This window comes from Heteronotia binoei, unplaced genomic scaffold (genome assembly GCF_032191835.1).
Source record: "Heteronotia binoei isolate CCM8104 ecotype False Entrance Well unplaced genomic scaffold, APGP_CSIRO_Hbin_v1 ptg000314l, whole genome shotgun sequence".
NCBI lineage: Eukaryota > Metazoa > Chordata > Lepidosauria > Squamata > Gekkonidae > Heteronotia > Heteronotia binoei.
The window spans coordinates 284,160-309,862 of NW_026800014.1; the positions used below are offsets into that span (position 1 = coordinate 284,160).

The 25,703-nt window shown below is 40.1% G+C and overlaps 1 protein-coding gene across 2 annotated transcripts in view; it reads left to right on the forward strand.

The window, feature by feature from the left end:
• Positions 1 to 25,703, forward strand: part of LOC132590572 (alpha-(1,6)-fucosyltransferase) — a 407,107-nt gene that overhangs the window by 160,886 nt on the left and 220,518 nt on the right. The window contains exon 1 of one of the 2 annotated variants that reach the window (XM_060263509.1): positions 7,658 to 7,822. The exons of the other annotated variant lie outside the window; for it this stretch is intronic. The gene's annotated coding sequence lies outside the window, so the exon portion shown is untranslated. Of the gene's footprint in view, positions 1 to 7,657; positions 7,823 to 25,703 lie in introns of those variants that run through there. 2 annotated transcript variants of the gene reach the window in all.

The following is a 25,703-nucleotide window of genomic DNA, read 5'->3' on the forward strand; positions in this document are numbered from 1 at the left end:
ACCTTCCTCTTCAGACTGGCCTTCCCTGATGAAAATGGAAATTGCGAAGGAAACCGCCATCAGAAAAAGTAAACATAGCACTAGCACTTTTAAAAATTAACTAATTTAATTTTAAAGCTTAACCAGATTTTAACTAAATGCTGATAATGTTTAATGTAGTTTTATTTACTTGTATAATTTAACCCTGAATCATGTTGTTAGCCGCCCTGAGCCTGCTCCGGCGGGGAGGGCGGGATACAAATAAAATTTGTTGTTGTTGTTGTTGTTGTTGTATTATAGCTAGATGGGACTTCTGTATTAAAAGAAAATATTAATGTAGGGGCTTGGAAGAAACAGCAGTATAGAGGGCTGTTGCTCTCTCTGATGCTCAGCTTGTAAGCATAAGCATAAGATGTAGACAAATAACTTGCCCAAGGCCACCAAGTGAGTACAAGGAAGAGGTGAGCTCTGAGCCCCAGGCACCAACCCCCACCAACCTTTTCCTTTATCAAATTCCCAGTTCTCTGATTCAGCATTTGTTTCTATGGTAAACTGAAGCCATCCTTCATGTGCCATGTGCTTGCTTTGTTTTCCCATGACTTCTCATGATTGCAGGGACAACGACAACAAAAAACCCAACAACATAGCCAGCAACCCCCAAACCATGCAGCCTTGTAAAACAATTCTGCAAACATCACCTCATCACACAAGGGACAGTTAACTTATGGAATTCACCGCCTGAGGTGTGCTGATGGCCACATGCTGAGATGACTTTTTAAAAGTCTAAGATTTCATAGAGGATAGATCTATCAACAGCTAACCATGATAGCTAAACGTTCAAAGGCAGTACCGATTATTAACAGATGATTATGGTCATGGAACAAGAGAAGGTCATCACATTGATTTTTACCAGTAGTGGGGTAGAGTTGTCCTTCAGATGGGAATTCAGTGTTCTATGCACAACTAGCTGAACACGGGAAATTGCCTTATTCGCTTCCCAGTCATTTTCATATTGCAGGGCTTTTCCCTTTCAATACCTATAAAGGACACCAATCCCTTTTACTTTATTTCAAGTGTTTTGACTATCCGTAAAAATGACTTTTATGTTGAATGCAGCCACCTTCAGATCATTTGCACCTATTGGATATTATCTGTGATAACTATTAACTATAAGTAAATTCTCCCCCACCCACAATGCCCATGCTGTTTTGTGACCTTATACAAGCAGAAATTATTAAAATTCTTTGGAGGATAAGTGCTCCTTTGCTTTGCCAGTCAAGCATGGGAGACTTCACAAAGCCCTTTAGAAGTGAGTAACCATAGTAGAAAATTCAAGTATATCTACTATCTCCCCTCTACACTGCAATCCCCACTATTTTCCAAATGCTTTTAAAAATTTCTAGTCTTTAAATACTCCCTGCAAGTTAAACATTTACCTTCTTCAATGCTTGAATACAGTGAAACCTCCCAAAAGCAAAATTATTACACATTTATTATGCGGAGATAAGACAGGTCTTGCTAGAGTCAAACATTTTCATGAGCTGTAGATTTTCTTTCCTTGATGAAAAACACCATGGTGTTTTGAACATGAACAACAAACGCTTAAGGGGAATTACAAACTCTCTTAGAGGTCTCATGGACTGAGGCCATACCTTGTGTGTAAGGAGGAAAAGAGATGCAGTAGCTTGCATCATGTATTTGTGAATTTCCTGCATTGTGCAGGGGGTTGGACTAGACCCTGGAGATAACTTCCAACTCTATGATTCTATGATTGGTATACTAATGGCACCTCACAGCATCCTCTGAATGATCTTGGTCAGCAAGATCAAAAGCATACAATTGTTGTTATACATCTTTAAACAAAGATAATTAAAGCCATAAGTGTATTCACAAGTCTCATGCTCAGGTTGAAACCCAGAGAGAAAAAGGAAAAGGAGAAGCTGGACATGGGCCAGGTTTGCTAGAGAATGCAAGTAAATGAACATTAACATGAAAAGACTATCCAGACAAGAAGTTTACACAGTATTACCAGAAAATACTGTGGTTTACATTATAGGGGGAAGAGATTTTTCAAGGTTGCATGCCAGCAACTAGAATGTCTTTCTACATGCTGGGTGCCGAGTTTAGTGAGTTAATAGCATGTTATTGATTAATTTCTTTAAAAATCATCATGGAACCTCAAGAACCCGATGGCCATTGAGGATGTTTCTGGTCAGAAACTCTCTAAGATCTTATCTAAGATGTAAGGCATTGCCTCAGCCTCCAGACTTTGGAGCAAGAGAGAACAGATAGCTGGATAGACATACTGACCTTTCTTTCCTGTGTATACTCTTGTGCCACTGTCCCCTTTAAAATGTAGATTGCATTCTCAGGGACAACTTCCTTCCTTTTGTTAATAGATCCAAGCGGGCTGCCTTGTTGGTCTGAAGCAGTTGAACAAAGCAGGAGTCAAGTATCACCTTTAAGACCAACTTACTGCAAAGGAACTTCAAGAACAGAACGGAGAGAGAAATTGCTGAATTATAAATTATTATGGAACTTGGAACAAACACCTCCTCAGGACTGAACAGGGATATTGTTTTTTTTTATCTCATTACAGATGCTAAACCCACTCTCAGTGAATATAGCTATATATCCACAGTATTCCAATGTGTTTCTCTTTTAGAATTGTGTATCAATATAATTATTTGTATTGACATACTCAAAATAGGGATATTGGCTATATATCTTATTACATATGCTTTACCCATTTTCACTATATTTTATTGTATTCCTTTTCCCTATGGCAAACTAGAATTATGTTTACATGTTAAAAAGTAAATTAGGTGGACAAGAACATTACTATCCAATGTATTTCTCTTTTAGCTGCATTGACACACTCAAACAGGGACTTTGGTTGCTTGTCCCATTACATTTATTGAACCCATCTCCCATTGTCATTGACAGACAATCTCACATTTTGACATACTACTGTTTTGTTGCTTTTGCATACTCATGCTACTCAGATCAAAGGTTTGCTCAATTTGTTAATTTTACTATTCTGACATTGTACCATTTCACATTCTAAATCACTGCCTAGCAGATAATTTTACTTCACTGTCATTGGTTCTTAAATCTGTATCATGTTGCATTCTGGGCCACTGCCTACATGTATGGCTCTGCTCAGCTATGTATGACTTTGCTCACTGTGCTGGATTCCTCGTCTGATGAAATGTGCTTAAGAGCACACAAAAGCTTATGTTCTAAATAAAAATTGGTTGGTCTTAAAGGTGCACTTGACTCCTGCTTTGTTCAATTCCTTTTGTTAACTTTTTTTCAGATCCCCCTTTTCTTTGCACACATCAAGAGGGATAACATGCTGTCCTCTCTTGGCACCATGAAGCAGATGGCCCTCTTGCCATCTGCTCCCATCCTAATCTAGTAAATTAGTACTCAATCCTATCTCTCCTCTTTTCTATGTAAAGCAGGGATGTCAGATATATGGCCAGCGGGCTGGAACCGGTCTGCCCAGGGCTTTAATCTGTCCTCTGGGTGGCGTGGAGCCATGTGGCTCTTTCCTCTGTGTATGTGCAGCAGCCAGCAAGAGTTTATTTCCTGCCCAGTCTTGTGTGTGCCTCTTAATCATGGCACTTCTTCCTCTGTTTTATTAGTAATCAGCTTTGTGGGAGCATTTTTGGAGGGGGACTTAAGTGTGCACCCCTCTCTTTCGGTATTAGTCAGAGGTTGCCAGCTGCCTAGTTGCCCCTCTTCCATGTGCTCTCAGATGTTCCTCGTTTTGCCCCTTGCTGTATGTGGCTGCAGGCTGAGTACCCTGGTGCCTGTGCTTTCCAGTGGACTTCAAACATTCCCACAACCACCTTTTCAGATCTTTTTCAATGCACTGGGTTGCCAGAGCCCTGGCTGGAAGGGAAAGTAGGTATTTGTTTCAAAGAGGTTGCTTAGGCTTGCACACTTTGTGTTTGTGATTCACTATTTTATTCTGGATGTAGTATGTGTGTGTGTATTTGTTTTGTAAAGCTATGCTTGGAAATGCTACCAAAATCTGAAGGATCAACCCAATATGTTAGAAAAATATTATTTATTCCCTGTGGCATGTTAGTCTCTTGGCTTTAAAATATGCATGCCTTCTTCTGTAGTTCTGCTGTTCTTGTAGCCAGTGTTTCTAATGTACTGAGGCTGCAATCCTAAAGACACTTTCCTGGGAGTAATCCCTATTCAATAACAAGGTATTGATTTATGAATATATCTTAAGATTGCTCCCTGAATTTCCTATTGAAGTATTGAGGCAAGCAGTACAAACAAAACTTTACTTGTTGATATTTTTCTCCTTTTACTACATTTGTTGCTTAGCTTAAAATGGCTCATGGAGTAGCTTGAAAATTTAACATAGTGAAAAACAGAATTAAAAATCAAATGCAGCTTCTTCATTGTTAAGAGCAAGCAGGCAATATAAAAATCAGCTACTCCACTCAGTGCAGGGGTGGGGTGGGGGAGCAAGTAGGCATAGAGCCACAATTTCCTGGGTTGCGTATATGTATATCAGCCAGCAAGAGGGAGAGAAGTCTCTCTCCCATCCAGCCAAGTGTGCATTTTTTAATCTCTGTGCTGCCACCTCCCTCCTGTGTTTTATTATTAACTAGCTTCCCAGGAGACTTTTTGGAGGGGGACTCAGGCATGCACCCCTCCCACCCTCTCTTGGCATCAGTTGGAGGCTGCCTGCGTATCTAGTTGCCCCTCCTAGGTGTGTTCTTTTTTTTGCCCCTTGCTGCTGGCTGCATGTGGCTGGAGGCACTGGCCATGTGATACTTGTGCTTTCCAGCCGATTCCAAACACCCCCCACCTGTGGAGTGAGGGGCCCGCTTGAGGGCCACTGTCGCCACGCTGGTGGAACTTGCTCCCGTATCTGAGGCCATTTTTGTACATTTGTATTGGCCAGAGGTTTGTGTCTCAGTGGGGTTGCTAGCTGCAAAGGAAGGCAGGTATTTGTTTCAGAGAGATTGATTGGGCTTGCAATCTGCCTGGGGCAGCAAAAACCCTAGCACCCCTACCGGTCCGTGGAAAAATTGTCTGCCACAAAACCAGTCCCTGGTGCCAAAAAGGTTGGGAGCCACTGCCATAAAGCCATACTTTGTGCTCTGGAACTGGAATGACAGATTGCAGAGTGGAATGACAGCTCCTGGGAATAGGCTCAGTGCTCTGGGACTGGAATGGCAGCTCCCAGAATGGAATGATGGTCCCTGAGAGAAGCAGAAGCGTTCTGGGACAGGAATGACAGCCGCCAGAGTGAAATGGTGGTTCCTAGAAAGAATATGTGTTCTCAGACTGGTATTACATGGCACAGAGTGAAATGACAGCCCAAAAGTGTAGCAGAAGCATTCTGGAACTGAAATGATAGTCCCCAGAGTGGAATGATGGCTCCTGGAAACAGAATCTGTGCTCTGGGACTGGAAGGACAGGTTGCAGAGTGGAATGAAGGTCCCAGGGAGAAGGAGAAGTGTCTGAGATGGGAATGCTAGTCCCCAGAGTGGAATGACAGCTCTTGGGAACAGAATCCATGCTCTATGACCCAAATGGTGCTTTCCAGCTGATTCCAGCCAGGGCTCTGGCAGCCCGTGCTTTCCAGCTGATTCCAAACGTCCTACCCTTTCAGGTCTTTGTCAGTGCACTGGCTGCCAGAGCCCTGGCTAGAAGACAGGTATTTGTTTCAGAGAGGTTGTGCAGTCTTGCAAAGCTTGCAGCACCCACCTATTTCATGTTTTCCCCTGGTAGCCTGACCAGATAAATTCTCATTTATGTCAGATTTGGTCTTCATAACAAATGAATTCAACAGTCCTGATCTAAAGTGTAGTTTTAAAATAGACAGGTATTTCTCTTTGAAACTTGTGATGTGGCTCTATGTAGCTTTATAAGCCGAGTAACCTGGTGAAGAGATGCAGCTACATCTGTAGCTTTATTTAAAGCACTCTGCTGACTAGTGGGTACTGGACTAACTTTACCAGCTAACCCCAATAGTAAGTGCTGGCCTTAGGAATTTTTGTACCCAAATCAATATGACAGTGGCCTTGATCTAGGTTGGAGCTTTTTAAATGCAATACTGAGACAGAAGTTGTAGGAAGAAAAATAGTCTCATGTCTGGAAGGTAGTGCCCAGTTGAATGTTTAATGGTAAGGGTAGCTCATATAGCATGTGCTCTGCCACTGGTGTATAGCCTTTCCCTTACCCAAGACCTTCTGAACATGTGCACTTGTATTGAACCCATGTTAAGACTCAGTTGTAATACATACTACAATAGGGATTCAGTTTTTTCACTGTACTATGATTCCACGTTGCTCCACACAAAATGAAGGAAACACATCAGGGCAGTTAATTATGTGATTTCTTCCCATGCAAGTATAAATCTGATCTGAAAGCATGAGGGGAAAAAAAGATGGGTCCCAGCCATGTGGTTACTTGAGAAAGGCACTATGGTAGTAGCAATAAGATCTGGGAGAAATTACTTCCACACCACTGTGGTTACATATGACACCCTTTTTCCCTCTTCCCTTCCCACATGGTGGATGCATGGCTACATTGTAGCACCACAAACTGAAACTTTTTTAAATAAAAAATTATTTTATTTAGAAAATGTTTCTGATACATTAAAGCAATCAATTGTAATTTAGAATAGAGTAACCTGGAACAAATTAAAACATACCACAGGTACAACAAATAACATATCATTTTACGATCGGTAAATGTGGATAATAGTATAAACGCTATAGACACACAATCTTGCTGTCAAGAAACGAGCCCATGTAGGTGCGTCATATGAACGAAAATACAGTTCATTTTATTTCACCGTTTTGGTAAATAATTGTTGAAACTAACATTACTGATATCGTCTCGCATTTGGGAGAAAAAAAGAATCCTCGGTTATCCTCAGAAAATGCATTTTTATTCAGTGCATAATATTTTAGGACTGGCTATCTCGAATCCATCATTCCCTGTCTCCTCTTACGGCTCTGGTCTGCTAGAGACACTCCCCCGCCACACATTCAAAGGCAGCAAGAGTGGCAGTCCCAGCGAGTTGCATTCTGTGGAGTGGGGGCCCGCTCGAGGGCCGCTGTCACCGCGCTGGCGGAACTCGCCCCCGTATCTGAGGCCAGCAGAGCACAAGAGACAAGGCCGGAGCTCCTCCACTGTCTTTGTTGCAGGCGGACAGGACAACCCTCCCCAACCCACACTACCTCCCGAAAACACTACCAGACCCCCCCCCCCCCCGTTACTAACGTTTAAAAGAAGGGAGGGCCTAAGGAACAACAGTGGCGGCTGCGCAATACGTATGCATGCGACCGGCGCTTTGCTGCCTCGGAGGCGAAAGTCCCACCCGCGTGGAGCTTTCATAGAAGTCCGCTGTCATTGGCTGCCTTCCTCCCAGCACGCGCGTTTACGCCACGCCCTCCTTGGCTCCCTACTCTGCCTTTGAGCCGACGAGGGCGCTCCGTCCCACCCCAGTCTGCGCGCCCTCGTCTTTCCTCAGTTCTCAGCTCGGCTGACTTCTCCTCCCCTTCGCATTCTGTGCGCGCGCGGGAGCGAGCGTGCTCGCCCCCCCTCCCCCCGTCTGTGCTCTGTTGGTCTCTCGCGCTTCCTCGGTCTGCTCGGGGCTCCGTTAAACAGGAGACTCCGTGACGGCGGGTTCCTGTTTCCGTCTGTTCATCTCCCACCACCCTCAGCCTCTCGCCGTCTTCAATCACATCCTTCTCCCTCCGCGCGGCTCTTCAGACCCAGCGCTCGAGCAGCGCCGGCCTCGATAGAGGTGGCCAGAAAGCAACCGGAGCTTGCGGGCGGGCAACGCCGAATTCTGGTAAGGCGAGGCTGGGAAGGGGGACTCTCTGTGGGGGCGCTCCTGGCACTTGAGGGGAGGCTGAGCTCGGAGCCGAACGGGGGCGCCTCTCGCTTCCACTCATTCCTCGTCCTCACGGGCCTGGCGCGGCAGCAGCTGCACACTCGGGGGACAGGGCGGGAGGAGGAGAAGGAAGGGGAGAGGACCTCTAGCCGCTGAGGCTGCCTGACTCTTGAGCTTCTTCAGTGGCTCCCCGGAACGAAGTCCTCCAAGAGAGAGAGGCAGGTGTGGATGTCGTTCTGTCCGGGGCCTGCCTGGGCCCCCTGAAAAAGGAACTAGGGTGCTCCAGGTCTGCTGGCAGTGGCGACAACGCCGTTGCTATGTGGGCACCGAGGGAAAAGGAAGTGGCCGCGAGGCTGATGCGAAGAAGAAAAGAACGTGCGCAAGGCAAAGCCCAGAGCATCGTGCACGGAGGCGCCGCGAGAATCACGGCGAGCTGTGCAGAAATGCAGCAGGAGCAGATAGCCGCCAGTGTGCAGAAACCGGGAGGGTGCAATCGGGGCAATAGACCGGGATGGAGGGGGTGGGGATCGGATGTGCGGGGAACGTGCCTTGGGGTGATCTACGGTGGAGGTTCCTGGTCTCCCCGGTGGGGCTTTAAACTTTTCTTTGGAATCAGGAAGCGCGCAGGTAACTAGCAAAGGTTCTAGTTGCACTTAGTGTTTCAGAATGATGTGTCAAGCATGCCAGTTAACGTAAGGTCTCATTTCAGGGGCCCGGTTAACATGGTCAGTTGAACATCCACTGCAAATAGAAATTGATTACCACCATAGATTACGTTAAATTGTTTTGCATGTATTAGTGTTAGCATGGCTTTTGTCTTTTATGGACTTGTTCTTGCAGTACATTTTTAGCTTATACTTTCTTGTCAGAATGTAAAACCAAAGTATGCTGAAGAATAGTGCCAAAACTTTGAGGAATGTGCATGCAAAACCCATGCTAATTTAGTTATACATAGCTTGTAATGTGCTTTCCAAACATTCAAGGATGATCTGTGTCAAAACATTCACAAGAATGGACACACAGACAGGGTATAAAGACCTTTGACATACAAGTCATCACTCTTTCTTTCTCCTCTTGTCGTGCTCATATGGTGGCCTGTAAATACAATTCCACCTATTTTAGAAGTTCATATTGTATTGTATAGCTTCTACAATTTGGTCTAGGCCTGGATTGTAAATATTTACATCTATTTGCCTGTTGGCTATTCTGTTTGACTGTTGGGAGTGGTCCTCTCAGGTGGCTGGCACTAATAATGATGGTATGTATCTGAGGATCACATCCTAGCCATGTGAAGTGCTAATATAGTTAAAAACTTTCCATTTTCCATGTATTTGGAAGTTTATATTTGGAGCGATGAGTTAAATTGTTGCATTGTAGTATCTGCAGATGTTATTATAAATAAATTATAAATATTTCTTCAAATAAAAATCTAATGTGAGGAACATGCATTCCTATATGAATCACATTTTTAATTAAAAGAAATTTACTTTTCATGCGTAAATAAAAGGGGAGGAAAGCAAAGGAGAGATGAGAGAGAATGCTTACCTGGCAGGGGAGACACTGATAATGCATTTTAAATTATTTGAAATATCTGCAAATAATCAAGGATATGTTATATCAGATTTGCTTCACTCTCAATTTTTTAGAATGCCTTTTATTAAATGATAAAGCTAAGAAAGTTGCACTGTTACAAAGAGAATGTTTATCACTTACATGGTTCTTAAAATACAATATATGTTAGGAAGTTGAGTAATTAATCTGGTTTAATTTTGAGTAATGGGCTTGTTAATTTATGTGGCCTTAAAAATGTACACAAAACAGTGACTGCTTGTATCAGATGTACATACAGATGTAACACAGAAGGGAAATCTTCTCAGATTTAAAGCTTGGAAAGCTTTACTGTCCAATATTTAAATATGTAAGCACTTGGATACAGTAAGGGTTAAATTGGGCATTTGACCTGAGAGTTGTTGTTTCAGAAATACAAGTTGCTAAAGGTGACAGCCTTACACAGTTAATAAACAAGATGTATTGTTTTGGTAAGGCACTTAAAGGGTGGTTTATATTATTGTGCAGACGGTTGTGTGTTAGTGAGCTAGAACATATAGATTGGCTCATGTGATATATTAGGGTTTACTGTGTTCAGTAACTAATGGGACAATTTAACAATTACAGGAACCAGGGATTAGTAAACTGTAGATTTATTGCTTGATTCTTTAATCTCCTTTAATGTGTTATGATCATATTAAGATTATAAACAAGCAGGTTAGTGTATAATATTTATAATGATTTTATTGTATTGTATTGAACTAATATGTTGTGAGCCACCCTGAGCCTGCTCCAGTGGGGAGGACAGGATATAAATAAAAAGTATTATTATTATTATTATTATTAATATTGAGCAGGTATTATGTTCAGCATTTAATGTCAAAACAAATGATGAATGAGTGTCAATACTGTTCTAACCAGGGCAGGTTCAGCATATTGTGAATATGTGTTATTACAAATCCATACAAAATATTATCTCTGTTTTTCTTTGAGAAGGAGGGTTTTTTGTCCTTTTGCCTAGATACTGTGGTGCCATATTGTCTAAAGGTTTGGAATAATGTTTAAATTGTGCCTTAGGTTGCTTGGTGTAGTATAAAGGGGAGGGGGGGGAATAACTACAATGTTAAGTTGGTCTGGAGGGGGAGCTAGTGTGGAAGTTAAATAAAAATTCATTTACGTATGTTAGAATCTTTCAAAGCTTAGAGATGTGTATCTGTTTTGGTTATGGTATCCTCATGTCAAATGCTTGAGGGTAAAATAAAGGTATTTTTTGTACTGCACTATATTATATACACTATATTAATGTAGTTTATTGAAGCATGCATATGTCAGTGTCTTGTAGAGAGTTTGCTGCATGCATGCATGTTTGTCAAAATGTCAAATCAAATTTTCTAGTTTCTAGTATTGCATTATATTTTATGATTGGAAAACCCATGCAACATAATTAGCTTTAAGCTAAAAATGTTAGAACAGAATTTACAGTTTGATCCATAACTTAGTGAAGTTGTGGTGTTTGGACTTCAGTTAACTAAGTGCAGTCATAAGCAGAGTTACACCCTTCTAAGACTGTTGTCACTGTTAATATTATTGAGCTTAGTAGAAGCAGTCTGCTCCAACTTGACTATGCGTGTATCATGGGGTTTGTTAATTTGTTAACCTTGGAAGATGCAAAACAGAAGTGTGTAAAATTTAGGTCTGAGATAACATGAATCACTGTATTTTTTCCTGTCCAGTTCTTATCATAATCTTTCTTTGAATGTGAATCTCATAAGCATTCATGGAAGTACAGTAACATTATCATGTGATTATCTGGTAACTTAATGGCGTGTTGGTGACAGTGATTGACTAGCATTATTCATTGTACCACCCCATGTGATATCCTTGCAACACTTAATAATGTGAGCATCCGCCTTTCCATGCATCTTTCTGGGTTTTGGGTACTATTCTATACAATGTGTTGAGTTGTAGTGTTACTTTATGAAAGTGATTGTGCTGAGAAAAGAGTTGACAAAGACTTCATTAGCAGTGACTCTGCTGTACTGGAGTTCCTGTTGACTTCTGTGTCTGGTTCATGGAAACCTATTAGTCAGTATAGCTATTCTCAACATGGGGCTATGTACGGAGAACAGATATTTTTATGCAAACCTAGGGAAACCCTCAGGTTTGCTTAAAAACAAATTGACAGTTAAAAAAAAATTAGGGTGGTTGAATCCCGTCATCTGCCCCCCCCCCCCAAAAGAGGAACATCCATCTGCCTCATGCTGTGTGGTAGACAGAGGAAGAGGAGGAACTACTGCAGTCACTGCCCCAGAGAGGCTGTGACAATGCAGGAGGGGAGTGGCAAAAGCTTTTGCTGCTCCTCACAGAGTGTCAGGAAGGAGAACAAATAGAGGTGGTTAGCGTAGTGGGCAGCAGGCAGAACAGAGAGGAGGAGGATCGATGGGGAGGCAGAGTTTCAGAGGAGGAGTATAAGTGAGTGGCAGAGTCAGGGCCAGTGCATGGGAGTAGGCCAAGTTGGTGGCCACTTAGGGCACCACCTGGCCTAGGGGTGTCACGAGGTGCCCCCTCTCCTCACGCGCTGTGGGAAGCCTCGGCAAAGTCGGTGGCTGTGGCAGCAAGCGCACTCAGAGCCCAGCTCTGAGCATGCTCGCTGCCTTCCCGACCTCACCGAGGCTTCCCGAGGCTCATGAAGCCTTGGATAAGTCAGCGGGGGCCAGGGGTATGTCAGCGAGTGCTCTCAGAGCCCAGCTCTGAGCGCGCCCACTGCCTTCCTGACCTCACCAAGGCATTCCGAAGCTCAGGAAGCCTCGGCAAAGTTGGGGGGTATGGTAGTGAGCACGCTCAGAGCCCAGCTCTGAGTGTGCCCATTGCCATCATGACCTTGCCAAGACCAGGGGCAGGGAGCGAGGGTCTGCCTGGAGTGGCAGAACCCCCAGTGCCAGGCCTGGGCAGAGTGAGGGAGGGGCAGATGAGCCATATTTCCCCTTCCCTGCAAGTTTGTTTGTTTAGAGGAGGAATGGTAGTCAGGCAAGGAAGCAAAAGGGGGAGAGGATGGGATCCCCATGCAGCTCTCATGAGTCCCCTTTTGTAAATACTAAAACACACCTGTCTATTAAGAAGGTAGTTGTGATGGAAAAGGGGGTACACCAAAGAACACATTAGAAAATGTGGTCTGAGAGTCAACTAACAGCAGTCCTAAGCAGGTCTGTTTAGGATCCTACTCAGGTCAAGTAAATGATGCTTACTCCTAGGAAAGTGTTCTTTGGGTTGCACTGTTAATGTCCTTTTTGTCTTGATCTTTTTCTCTTCTGCATGCAGTCTTCCTGAACAGTATGGATTATCTGATGCAGTTTCTTATGTGTGCTGCCAGAAAAGATATTGTCTGCACAAAAGTATTCATGCGCTCTGCTCTTTTGGGGTTCTTGCATAAAAGAATGCAAAGAGGGATATCTGCTTTAACGTTTTCTAAGTATGTGCAAATCAGTTTAAAGTAGCATTTAAAAATTGTTGTGTGGGAAAGTGACCCAGCTGTTCAAGATTTAGTGTACTAGTCCTGTAGCTGACTAGAAAGTTTTAAATATCCTCATGCAAGGAATAGTAATAGAGTTACTGCAGTTTAGTCATGTGGGTAACTTTACTGTTGATTGACATTGGCAACTCAGATTTGGCAATAAGATGTGCATTGGCAAGTCCCATAAATTGTAAATATGTTGGATTTATTCTTGATGACACACTAGTTTCTCTTTGGCAATTGTGGCAAGGGAAAGGCTAGGATTTAAATTTATAAGGAAATGGAGGCAATCTATTAATCGCATCACTGTACAATGAGGGAAATATTGTCTTGATTCAGACTTCATCTCTTTCCTTTTAAACTAAACAAATTGTGTGTGCTGTCAAGTCACTTCAGATTTATGGCAACCCTATGAATGAATGACCTCCAAAACATCCTATTACTAATAGTGTTGCTTGGGTCTTGCAAACTGAGGGTTGTGGCTTTTTTGGGTCTTCCTCTTTTGCTGCTGTCTTCAAGTTTTCCTAGTATTATTGTCTTTACTAGTGAGTCTTGTCTTCTCATATTGTGACCAAAGTATGATAGCCTCTGTTCAGTCATTTTAGGTTCTAGGTAGAGTTCAGGCTTAATTTGATCTAGATCTCACTTATGTGTCTTTAGTTGGTCCATGAATAAAACTCCCTTCCAACACCACATTTCAAATGAGTCAACTTTCTTTCTGTCAGCTTTCTTCATTGTCCAACTTTCACTCCCATACATACTAATGGGAAATACTGTAGTGTGAATTATCTTAATCTTGTTTGCCAGTGACACATATGGTACTTCTACATAATTTTTTCTAGCTGTCCTTCCCAGTTTCAATTTCCTTCTGATTTCTTGGTTGCGGTCTCCCTTTTGGTTGATAATGGAGCCCAAGAATAGAATAACAAATTCAATGTTGTCATTGTCAGCCTTAAAGTTGTGATATTCCTCAGTAGTCATTGTTTTTATCCCCTTAATCTTCATCTGTAATCCTTCTTTGGTAGTTTCTGCTTTAGCCTCCAGCAGTAGTTGTTTCAAGTCTTCACTGTTTTACGCCATTTATGTGGTGTCATTTTGTTAATGTTCCACCAATTTTCACTCTACCTTCATGTAAACATAATCAACTTTTTTTAATGAACAATTCATAGAATTCTGTGAAATCAAAGAAGTTGTTCCCATGTTTCAGTTCCATCCTCTTCAGTTATCTGTTGCTGGAGTGTAAGTTTAAATGATATCAAATGAGTGAGGTAGAATTTCTGGAAATCTTGGTCCATGGGGAATATGTTTTTTTCTAAAAGCAAACAGAATTTTTGAGGAAATTGAAATATATACAGTATTTTCCCCCATGTTAAACGTATTTTACTACTATAACTTAGTTGGCATGTAACATTTTAGCGTTTAGCACAGGGGTGTCAAACATGCAGCCTGGGGGGCAAATCAGGCCCCTGGAGGGCTCCTATCAGGCCCCCGAACAGTACTTAGAGAGAGCTATAAACTGTTGGACTCCATGCGATTTTAGCATTTATATCTTACTTTTCACTATCTAAGAAGCAAGACTAAAAGTTGAAATTAGGAAACAAATTTTGAAGTAAACAAAAATTTGTTTGACAGAAGACATACATGTAGGTATATTGTTGTGGTCTGTTATTTAGCCTCTCATTTTTGCTTATCATATATCTCTTTTGTCTTTCTGACCAGTTGGCACATAATCTTTTCAGGTTTGTTGCATTGCTACCAGAGGGGGAAGCCACAAAGTTTTCACATGCTTTTTCATCAAAGGAAGAAGTACAGTTGATGTTATTTGATGGAGAGAATAGAACAAAGCTGCTATCATGTTTAGTTTTCTTCTCCCACGTGTGCACAGTAATGGTTACTTGCTATCAACTTTATTAACTCATACCGTTCTATATTCCCAAGGCAGGGAATTTTTGTGAATGCCTTATCTGGCCCTCCATCTACTTGAGAACTTGAAAGCCAAACAGGGGAAATGTAAGCTCATTACACACCTATAAATGAGCTGCCTACTTCCAATCCAAATAAATGAGATTTCTCCATTTCTGTTAAAATATTTTAAAGTCTTTATTCTTTTGTATGTTTACTATATGCATACTGTCTTTGGTGTGTTCTCTGTTTGTTTATCCTACAAGATTTGTGAATGGTTGTAATGAAATTAGTTTGTTTTTTGTGTTTGGGGGATTTGGCTCTGGGCCTATTGTCAGGTATTTGCTCATGTAAAGAGGGAATGCAATTGAGAATTTAATTTTAATTGTCATTGATAGTTTTGCAGTCCTGTGCATACTTTCCTGGAGTGCATCTCATTTATGTTGGTTGGACATCTGAGGAAATATGCATAAATCAAACTACATATGATTAGAAAGAATTGTTCAGATTTAAAAATGCTCAAAACATTTTCTTGTTGTCAGCGCATGTATAGTCAGAGATTGCTCAGCAAGGCTGTCTATTGTAATGAAGGATAATGTTTCCAAGACTTAGCAGAGGTAAGAAAGATACATGTTCTGTTTTGTTGAAATGATGAATGTTGATGAATTTCAGTTTGCTTTTTAAAAGGGATATTTTGATGTAAAACATCACAAAAAGTTGCAGTCAGCTGGATTCAAATTTGAGTTTGTTTCTTTAACTGAAGGCAATGAAATACAGATAAGTTTCGAAGTTCTGGCTTGCTCTCAAGAATATAGTGAATAGATAGTTTGAGGAAAAAGAGAAAAATATTTAAAAAAACCCAGAGGATTTCCTGTGAAAGACTTTGAAGGCTTTGAGCATGCTGTATTTAAATACATGAGATGAGGATGACAACTATTTTCTTATCTGTCTGACCTCAGTAAAAGTCTTTAAAGGACTGTTTGTGTTAAATACAAAGGCCATATGGTAGCAAATATATTGTAAGATGCCTCAAGGGAAAATTACGGTATTTTACAAAACCCAATTCCAGAAGATACCCATGCGGATGCACATTCAGCCAGTGCTGTGCTAATCATTGTGGCTGCCTATTGAGAACTGTATCTAGTTCAAGGTTATGGTATTGACCTTCAAACCGTATGTGGCCTAGGACCAACATATTTATGGGACTGCCTCTTTCTCTTTGTGATCTGAAGAGTTCTGTGCTCTGCTGACCAACATCTGCAGGTAATCCCCAGCCTGAAGATGTTTGCTTAACCTCAACTAGGGCCAGGGTATTTTCCGCCCTGGCCCCAGCCTGGTGAAACTTGGTCCATTCAAGATCAGGGCCCTGAGGGATATAGTGCAGTTCTGCAGGACCTGAAATACAGAGCTGTTCCACCAGGGTGTTAGTGAGACGGCGGACATTTGAAGACCTTGGCCTCCCTTGCCTAAACTGTCCGGATGAATGATTCTCAAGACCCATCTTGTCATCTGATGAATTGGGCACTGTTATTGGTTTATTGTGCCCTGCCTAGTAGGAGACATTGGTGGGTGCCAGAGATGGTTATGTGTTGGTTGTTTTAAATTTTAATCATTATTGTGTTTATCATTGTTGCTTTTTTTGCTGTGACCTGCCCTGAGCCCACTTGTAGGTAGGCGAGATATAAATCCAAGGATAAATAAATAAATACCTCCAAGTGTCACTTCACATTCTGATTTGTGCTTAGCACCCATCTTGAGGTTAAAACAATTTTATTTGGTAACATATGGTAACAAATTATATTTCTTGCATCATTAATAACTTCTTTTATCTATCCCATATATTACTTTCTACCCACCCCTCCCCCCGTTACTTGACCCCTGTTATTTACTTAAAGTACTAATGTTTAAAGTTACCCTTAACTAATAAAAACAAATTAATATTCTTCTTTTTTCTAAGACTTAATCATTATCAAAAATTGTCCAATGTCCTTTTATTTTCCACTCTTTTCCTACATATCTTCTGAACTTTTTCCACTCCATCTTAAAAACTTCTAAATCATAGTCTCTTAAAATTCTTGTTAATTTGTCCATTTCACTTAGGGTTGCCAAGTCCAATTAAAGAAAAATCTGGGGACTTTGGGGGCGGAGCCAGGAGACTTTGGGGGTGGAGCCAGGAGACCTTGGGGGTGGAGCCAGGAACAAGGATGTGACAAGCATAATTGAACTCCAAGGGAGTTCTGGCCATCACATTTAAAGGGACAGCTCACCTTTTTAAATGCCTTTCTTCCATAGGAAATAATTAAGGATAGGGGCACCATCTTTTGGGGCTCATAGAATTGGACCCTCTGGTCCAATCGTTTTGAAACTTGGGGGGTATTTTGGGGAGAGGCACTAGATGCTATACTAAAAATTTGGTGCCTCTACCTCAAAAAATAGCCCCCCCCAGAGCCCTCAATACCCACGGATCAATTCCCTATTATTCCCTATGGGAATTGTTCTCCATAGGGAATAATAGAGTGCCTAGTAGACATTTCCCTCCCCCCCCACGCTTTCTAAAGGAAGGGGGAGGGCCTCCATACCAGGGAATTCCCCCCTCCCTGCCCCCTCCCTCTCTCACACACACAAACAAACACTTACCGCACTTGGTCTTCTTCCCTCTGCCTGCTCTGAAAACGAAAGCAAAGAAAGGGCGGGGCCGTTCTCCGAAGCCCTTCCTGTTTCCTCCTTCCTGCCCAGCCTTAAAGGGGCAGAAATTTTACAAACTGCTCAGGACTCAGGAGCTCTACACCAACATGAACGCTTCAGGTATGTTCTCCCCCCCCCTCCACCCCCCCACCCCCCCGCTTCCTGATTTCTGGAGACCGGGGGATGAAGCTGGGAACCCAGGAGCCTCCCGGAAAAGCGGGGGGATTGGGAAGCCTAATTTCACTCCATGTCATAACTTTTACAATCCAATCCCATTTCTCTGGTATTTTCTCTTGTTTCCACAACTGCGCATATAATGTCCTAGCAGCTGAAACCAAGTACCAAATTATAGTTCTATCTTCTTTTGGAAATTTTTCCATTTGTAACCCCAACAGAAAAGTCTCTGCAACTTTCTTAAATTCATATCCCAAGTTCCTAGAAATTTCTTGTTGAATCATCTGCCAATACTTTTTTGCTCTTTCACAAGTCCACCACATATGGTAGAAAGAACCTTCATTTTTTTTTCATTTCCAACATCTGTCTGGCATCTTATTATTCATCTTTGCCAATTTCTTAGGAGTCATATACCATCTATACATCATTTTAAACATTTTAAAGTTCTCTTTAATACTATGACACGTCGAAAGCTTCATAGAGTTCTTCCACAAATATTCCCAAGTTTCCATCTGTATTTCTTTATTTACATTAATTGGCCACTTAATCATTTGAGATTTCACTACTTCATCTTCCGTAGACCATTTTAAAAGTAGTTTATATAATTTTGAAATTAATTTTTCGTTGTCTCCAAGCAGAACTTTTCCCATTTCTGTTTGCTCTTTTCTTATTCCTTCAGTTTTAATGTCATTCTCCACCAAGCTCTTTATTTGTTGCATTTGAAACCAATCATATTTATTATTCAGCTCTTCAGCAGTTTTCAATTCTATTTTGCCACTCTTTATTTTTAATAGTTGATTATATAACAACCACATTTCTTCATCTGTTATTTTTATCACTTCTGCTGGCATTATCCATAATGGTCTTCTCTCATCTCTATATTTCTTATATTTCATCCATGTATTTAGCAAGCTGTTTCTTATATAATGGTGAGAGAAAAAGCCATCTATCTTTTTCCCCCCATAATACATATAAGCGTGCCAGCCAAATTTTTTTCCATGACCTTCCAATGCTAAGAGTTTTTTGTTTAACATTATCCATTCTTTTATCCGTACTAAGAAATCTGCTTCATGATATAATTTTAAGTCTGGTAATTGAAATCCGCCTCTCTCTTTTGCATCTGTTAAAATTTTCATTTTAATTCTTGGTTTCTTCCCCGCCCACACAAACTCTGAAATTTTTCTTTGCCATCTATTCAATTGTTTACTGTCTTTCACAATCAGAATAGTTTGAAACAAATACATTATTCTTGGTAGAATATTCATTTTAATTGCAGCTATTCTACCCAACAGTGACAAATTAAGTTTATTCCACTTTAACATATCTTCATCCATTTTATGCCATAGCTTCTCATAATTATTTTTGAACAAATCAATATTCTTCATTGTTATCTCCAACCCAAATATTTTACCTTGGAGGTAACTTCACAGCCCGTTAGTCTCTACAATTCTTGTTGCTTATTTATTTGCATATTTTTACATAAAAGTTTTGATTTTTCTTTATTAATACAAAGTCCCGTGAACTCCCCATATTCGTGTATTTTGGCTAACAACAAAGGTTGACTTGTATGGGGGTTTCATTTATAAACATTATATCATCTGCAAATGCTCTGTATTTGTAAGTAAATCCTTTTACTTTTAATCCTTCTATTTCTTTATCTTCTTGAATTTGCATCAGTAATATTTCAAGAGTCGTTATAAACAACAGTGGGGAAAGTGGACAACCTTGTCTTGTACCTTTACTAATTATCATGTCTTCTGTAAGATCAGCATTTATACATAGCCTTGTACGTTGTTCAGTATATATTGCTTTTATCATTCTTATAAAGCTTTCTCCCAGCTCCATTTTCTCCATTACTGCAAACATAAAATTCCAATTTAAATTGTCAAATGCTTTCTCAGCGTCCGCAAAGAATAATGCTACTTCCTTTTCTGGATGTCTTTCATAATATTCTACAATATTTACAACAATTCTGATATTGTCTCTTATTTGCCTTTTGGGAAGAAACCCCGCTTGAACTTCCTTTAAAAAGTTTATCAAATATTGTTTAAACCATTCCGCCAAGATTCTTGTATATATTTTATTATTTAATAATGAAATTGGTCTTTAAGTTTTTACATTCGTAACATCTCTATCTTCCTTTGGAATCAATGAAATAACAGCTTCCTTCCACGTATTTGGTATTTTCCCTTTTGTTCTTATCATATTCACCAGTTTCAGGATTAACTCCTCTTTGAAGGTTTTAAAAAATTTAGCTGTATATCCATCTGGCCCAGGTGCTTTTCCATTTCTCATTGCATTAATTGCTGCTTCAATTTCTATTTTTTCAATTGTTCAAAAGTTCAAAACTTTTTGCATATTTTCTGCTAAGGGTGCTATTTTTATCTTTTGTAAGTACTCATTCATCTTTTCTTTCCTTATTTTAACACCTTTAAATAACTTGGCATAATACTTAAAGAATTCTCTTTTTATTCCTTCTTGATCTACCACCTCTCTTCCATCCACCACAATTTTATTAATAATTTTACTTTCTCTTTTTCTTCAGTTGCCAGGTCAAATATTTTCCGGGTTTGTTTGCTCCCTTGAAAGATTTCTGCTGCAATCTTTTCAGATTCCATTCCAGTTCTTTATTTAACAGATGTCTCATTTGCGTTTGTAATATTGTAATCTCCCTTATAATTTTCTTTTTCTCTGGCCTTTTTCTCAGTTCCCCTTCTTTTTTCTTTATTTCATTTTGAATGTCCAACATCTGTTTTTCTTTTGCCCTCTTATCTTTGTTATTCAATGTAATCAATATTCCTCTCATTACTGCTTTATAAGCATCCCACACCATCTGTAATTCTATATCCTTTTATCGTTTATTTGGAAGAAAGCTTTAGTTTCATTTTCTAGAGATGTCACTATTTCTTTATTCTGTAGTAAATCTTCATTCAGTCTCCATCTTCTCAACTTCTTAGACTTCCGGGGTTGGAAAATGCTGAGCTGAATTGCTTCTCAGAAAGGGAGCAGGCTGGGGCTTCTTTTCGGGGTAGTGGAGGGCAATTTAATGCCTACTGCCTACTTTTCTCAGTCAGAGATCAGTCCAAGATATGCACAGGAAACTTTGAGGAGATTTACCTTGGCTAAAAGGGAGTCCCGAGGGGGGGGGGGGTCTTCTTTGAGGCTTTGAGGGGTCTCCGGAGACAAGTTGCATATTCATCATCTGCAGAAGTTTCCAGAGTCATTTATTTGACATAAGCTCGACAGGATCCTAACCTTCTTTGAGACTGCTAAACATCTAAAGCTATACAAGACCGGTGTTGGATCTGGATAACTGCAGAAAAAAGTACTGATGACTATCTTCATTCCGCGACTATTTAAAGTTAAACAAAATAAAATCAGTAGGTGGGAAATAGAGATTCAGAAAGCTTGGAATATGAAGGGGAGAAGGGGCGAAATTTGAACTTTGTAAATTTAAAGGACAGTGCTAAAAAGTGGAAAGGAATTTATTGTTTTGTCTACTTGCGGTTTTGGTGAAAAAGCCCCATCACAGATTTGCAGCTCTTACAGTCAACACAGGAAATACGTCAAACATCGCGAGATCTTTTTACCAGTGAAAAAGGGATTTGGTGTCAAGAAAAGCAGGAAGTGGCAGATGGAAAAGGGAAATCATTGAAGCAGCTAGCCTACTCTAGGACTATAATATCATAGAAAAACATCAGCGGCCATTGCTAGGAGGTCATTTAAACAAAGTTTTAAAAGTGTTTGGGACATTAAAAATTGGTGAAGCTGACAGAGGTGACAATTATAAGGTAAATATTATTGGTCATTATCGTTGATAATTATTTTAGAAGGCTTTTGAAGGAAATTTTTTTTAAAGGGAAGCAGAAAGTCGCGACCGCCATTTTGGAAGAAATTAAAAACTTTAAAAATTAATATCTGAGCCCAGGAGGCTCTGAAGATGGCGAAATTAGGCTTATTGAAAAGGGCAAGCCTTACTCTATCAAACCTGATAGTTTAAATTTAATTTGGAGAGGAGAAAATGCAAGAGCAATTAGAAGCAATGGAAGCCAGGATGATGAAAGGGGTGAGAGACATGATAACTGCTTCTAACAAAGAAATTAGAAAAGACATTGAAGAGCTAAGGAAAGATACAGAAGATCTCAGAAATGAGACTGTGGTGACATCAAAGAAAGTGCAAGAGGTGGAAGAGAGAGTGAAAGCACATGATTCCACCTTGCTAAAAATGCAAGAAAAGGTGGCAATTCATGACTGCAAATTGATGGAAACCCAGATACATCTGAAAGGAGTACCTGAAGATGAAGAGACTGATTTGAAAGGATATATAATAAGAATAATTGCAGAATTTTTGGAGGAAGATCCTGAAGGAACTAGAAGCATGTATGACTATATGTATAGAGTGAACTCACTATATGCCAAGAAAAATAATCTACCAAGGGATGTGGTTATAAGATATATGACAAAAGAAATGGGAAAAATCTTGAATAAAATTTTTGAAAAGACATTGATAGTGGGAGGCAGCAGAGTAAGAATCATGAAAGAATTGCCAGGACAAATGATAAATGACAGAAAAGCATACAAAAAATTGACCGAAGAACTACGTGACAATGAAATGAGGTATAGATGGTCAGAGCTTTGAGCTGCAAGGAAAAAGGATTACAATTACAAGCACACAGGAACTGCGTAGGTTTTATGAAGAACATAAAGAATTTGCACTGTGATGTATTACAAATTATTATCTTGGAATGTAAATGGACTAAATTCGTCACAAAAAAGAAAGGCAATGTTTCATTGGATTAAAAAGCAAAATTGTAATATAGTTTGTTTACAAGAAGTGCATATCAAACAAAAGGATTACAAATTTTTTATGGAATAAACAACTGGGACTAGAATTTTATTCATTGGCTGAACAGAAGAAAGGGGGAGTAATTTTCTATATTAAACAAGAATTGGAACTGAAATTAGTGTTTAAAGATAAAGATGGAAGATTTGTAGCGGTAGAAATAATATGAAATGCAAAAAACCCATTGTTATTGGGACTGTATGCACCAAATGGTGTAAAGGATGCTTTTGTAAAAGACATTATACAACAGTTTGTTGAACTGGCTTATGACCAAGTTTTGATAATGAGGGACTTTAATGGAACAATTAAGAACACACTGGATAGGTCTGGGGGGAAAAATAATAAGGAAGGAAAATTGCCGAAGTCTTTCTTTGAATTGGTCAAACAAGAAAATTTGGAGGATATATGGAGGAAATTTAATCCCGAAGTGTGGGACTATACATTTTTTTCAGCAAGACATAAAACTTTTTCCAGAATTGACATGTTGTGGGGCACTAAAGACTTAGTCCTTATAACAAAGAAAATAGAGATTTTACCTAAAATTGGGGCTGACCATAACCCAATAGTGTGGATTGCTTAGCACCCATCTTGTTACATAACAGGCATCACAAACTAAGGCTGCATTGAGAGATTGTTGGATATTACACTATAATTGCATTATAGCAGCAATAATTTTCTACTGGACTGTTCCGTTCAAACCAGATAATCCAGTTGTGATGGATTGTTATATCAAATTGGAAATTTTGAAGTAATGGAAAAAAGTCCCCCCCCCCAGCAATTTTTGCAGCCCTCCCTGAAATTTTGGAGAAAATTGAAATATATGCAATGCTTATTCTGTCAAATCTAAATCAGTTTTCCTGCTTTAACAGCATGAAGTGCATAATTTATATTTATCATATAAAATGGAAATATTTGACAAATTTATGGAATTTAAAAGTGATAAATGCATTAGTTATGCACAAGCAAAATTGTGTATGTACCCAGTACTAAAGAGAAAACTGAAAGCCAGTGCACCCTTTGTTGTGTCTTACTTTTCCCTATCTGGTTAGAGAGAACCAAGTTCTAGAATCATAGAGTTGGAAGGGACCTCCAGGGTCATCTAGTCCAACCCCCTGCACAATGCAGGAAACTCACAAATACCCCTCCCTAAGTTCACAGGATCTTCATTGCTGTCAGATGGCCATCTAGACTCTATTTAAAAACCTCCAAGGAAGGAGAGCCCATCACCTCCCGAGGAAGCTTGTTCCACTGAGGAGTCATTCTAATGGTCAGGAAGTTCTTCCTAATGTTGAGCCGGAAACTCTTTTGATTTAATTTCAACCCATTGGTTCTGTTCCTACCTTCTGAGGCCACAGAAAACAATTCCACACCATCCTCTATATGACAGCCCTTCAAGTACTTGAAGATGGTGATCATATCACCTCTCAGCCACCTCTTCTCCAGACTAAACATCCCCAGCTCCTTCAACCTTTCTTCATAGGACTTGGTCTCCAGACCCCTCCCCATCTTCGTAGCCCTCCTCTGTACCCATTCCAGCTTGTCTATATCCTTCTTAAAATGCACTTTTATTTATTTATTCATTCCAGTAAATATTTATTTATTTATTTCAGCACTTTTTTCCATCAGAAAAAATGGGGCAGAAAAGCTTTGGAAAAATAATGAGGCAAACCCTCCCACAGCCCCCCCCCCCCTCGAAGTGACAACAACAAAGAAAGGTATTATTTTCTGCCATCTTTGGATCCACTGAGTATCATCTGATGGAGTTGTCTAAAGTTGTTTAGGGATTAGTGATGCCTAGTCATCCTAAAAGCACAATGTGATACTTTTTGCATGATATTTTGCAAATAAAAATGTTATGTTCTGAATCTGTTACTTGGAGGCCATAGTCAGGTAAATGAGGGTAAACAAGCTGCAACTAAATCCAGACTGATAAGAAAAGGAAGAATACTGTGAAATTGACAAGCTTTGAATAAATACAACTCAGTTTTTTGAAATGCTCAATTCATTGGAACTTTTCAAAATATCTTTTAAACAGAATTCAAGTGACTCAACTGAGTTCAATATATAGAAAATATATCAATGGTTCCAAAAAAGTCCACATTCAATGCTGTAATAAATTGGTTACATATCCTGCTGTCTGTATGTCCCGTTTCCTGATAGACACAGGTGTACCGTAATATATGCATAATGTAGAGGTAGCAGTCCTCCATCCAACAGGTGCAGCATTCGTGTTTCATTTGCCACTTTCACTGGCTGCCTGTATTTTTATCAGGAACCTGTGCTAAGGCAACAGCTCACATACAATAGCTTACATCCCTTGTTTGCATGATCGAACAGAGAACTGATACAGCACTGTATGTGGACTTTTTTGGAACCATTGATATGTTTCCATATATTGAATTCAGTTGACTCATTTGAATTCGGTTTAAAAGATATTTTGAAAAGTTTCAACGAATTGAGCATTTCAGAGGACTGTATTGCATTTATTCAAAACTTGTCAATTTCACAGTGTTCTTCCTTTTCTTATCAATCTATACAATGTGGTTTCTGGTTTGATTTTATTCCCTTTGGAAACAACTAAATCCAGACTGGCAGGAGTAAGCATTGGTACAAATACATATTTTCTTGAGGGAATGATTTATGGTCTTTTTCAGCTGTCACCCCCATTCCTGTGGAAAAGCATCCCAGCTGACGTATGGAAAGTGACTTCTTGCCTTCCAGCTGAGATACAGGGGGTGACTTCTTTGGCAAGGTTCAGGAAAAGAACAAGTAGTTCTTTTTAAATGTGTCCTTGGACCTGACTTCTCTGAAAGTGTGTTTTATGGAATTTTGATGCTGCAGTTTTGAGGGTCTATTTAGTGTGAAGTCTATGAATTGTTCTTGGGTTGTTTTTTTAGTTTTAAGAAGGTTTGTCTGGTGGTGGATACTATTTTATTGGAAGCAGATATTTAGGACTGATTTCTCATTAGCACTGCTCCTCCCTCAGGCTTGTTTTCCTCAGTACAAGCGATCAATTTCCCACAAGTTGCTCTATGGGTGCATTTTGATGCAGGGTTTCCTCAAGTTCCCCACACGGTTTACTGTCTTTTAAGGATTACGGTGCTGCACTGAAAATTGGAAGCAACCCCGCATCAAAATGCGCTCATGGAGCAGCTGGTGAGAAATTGATTGCTTAT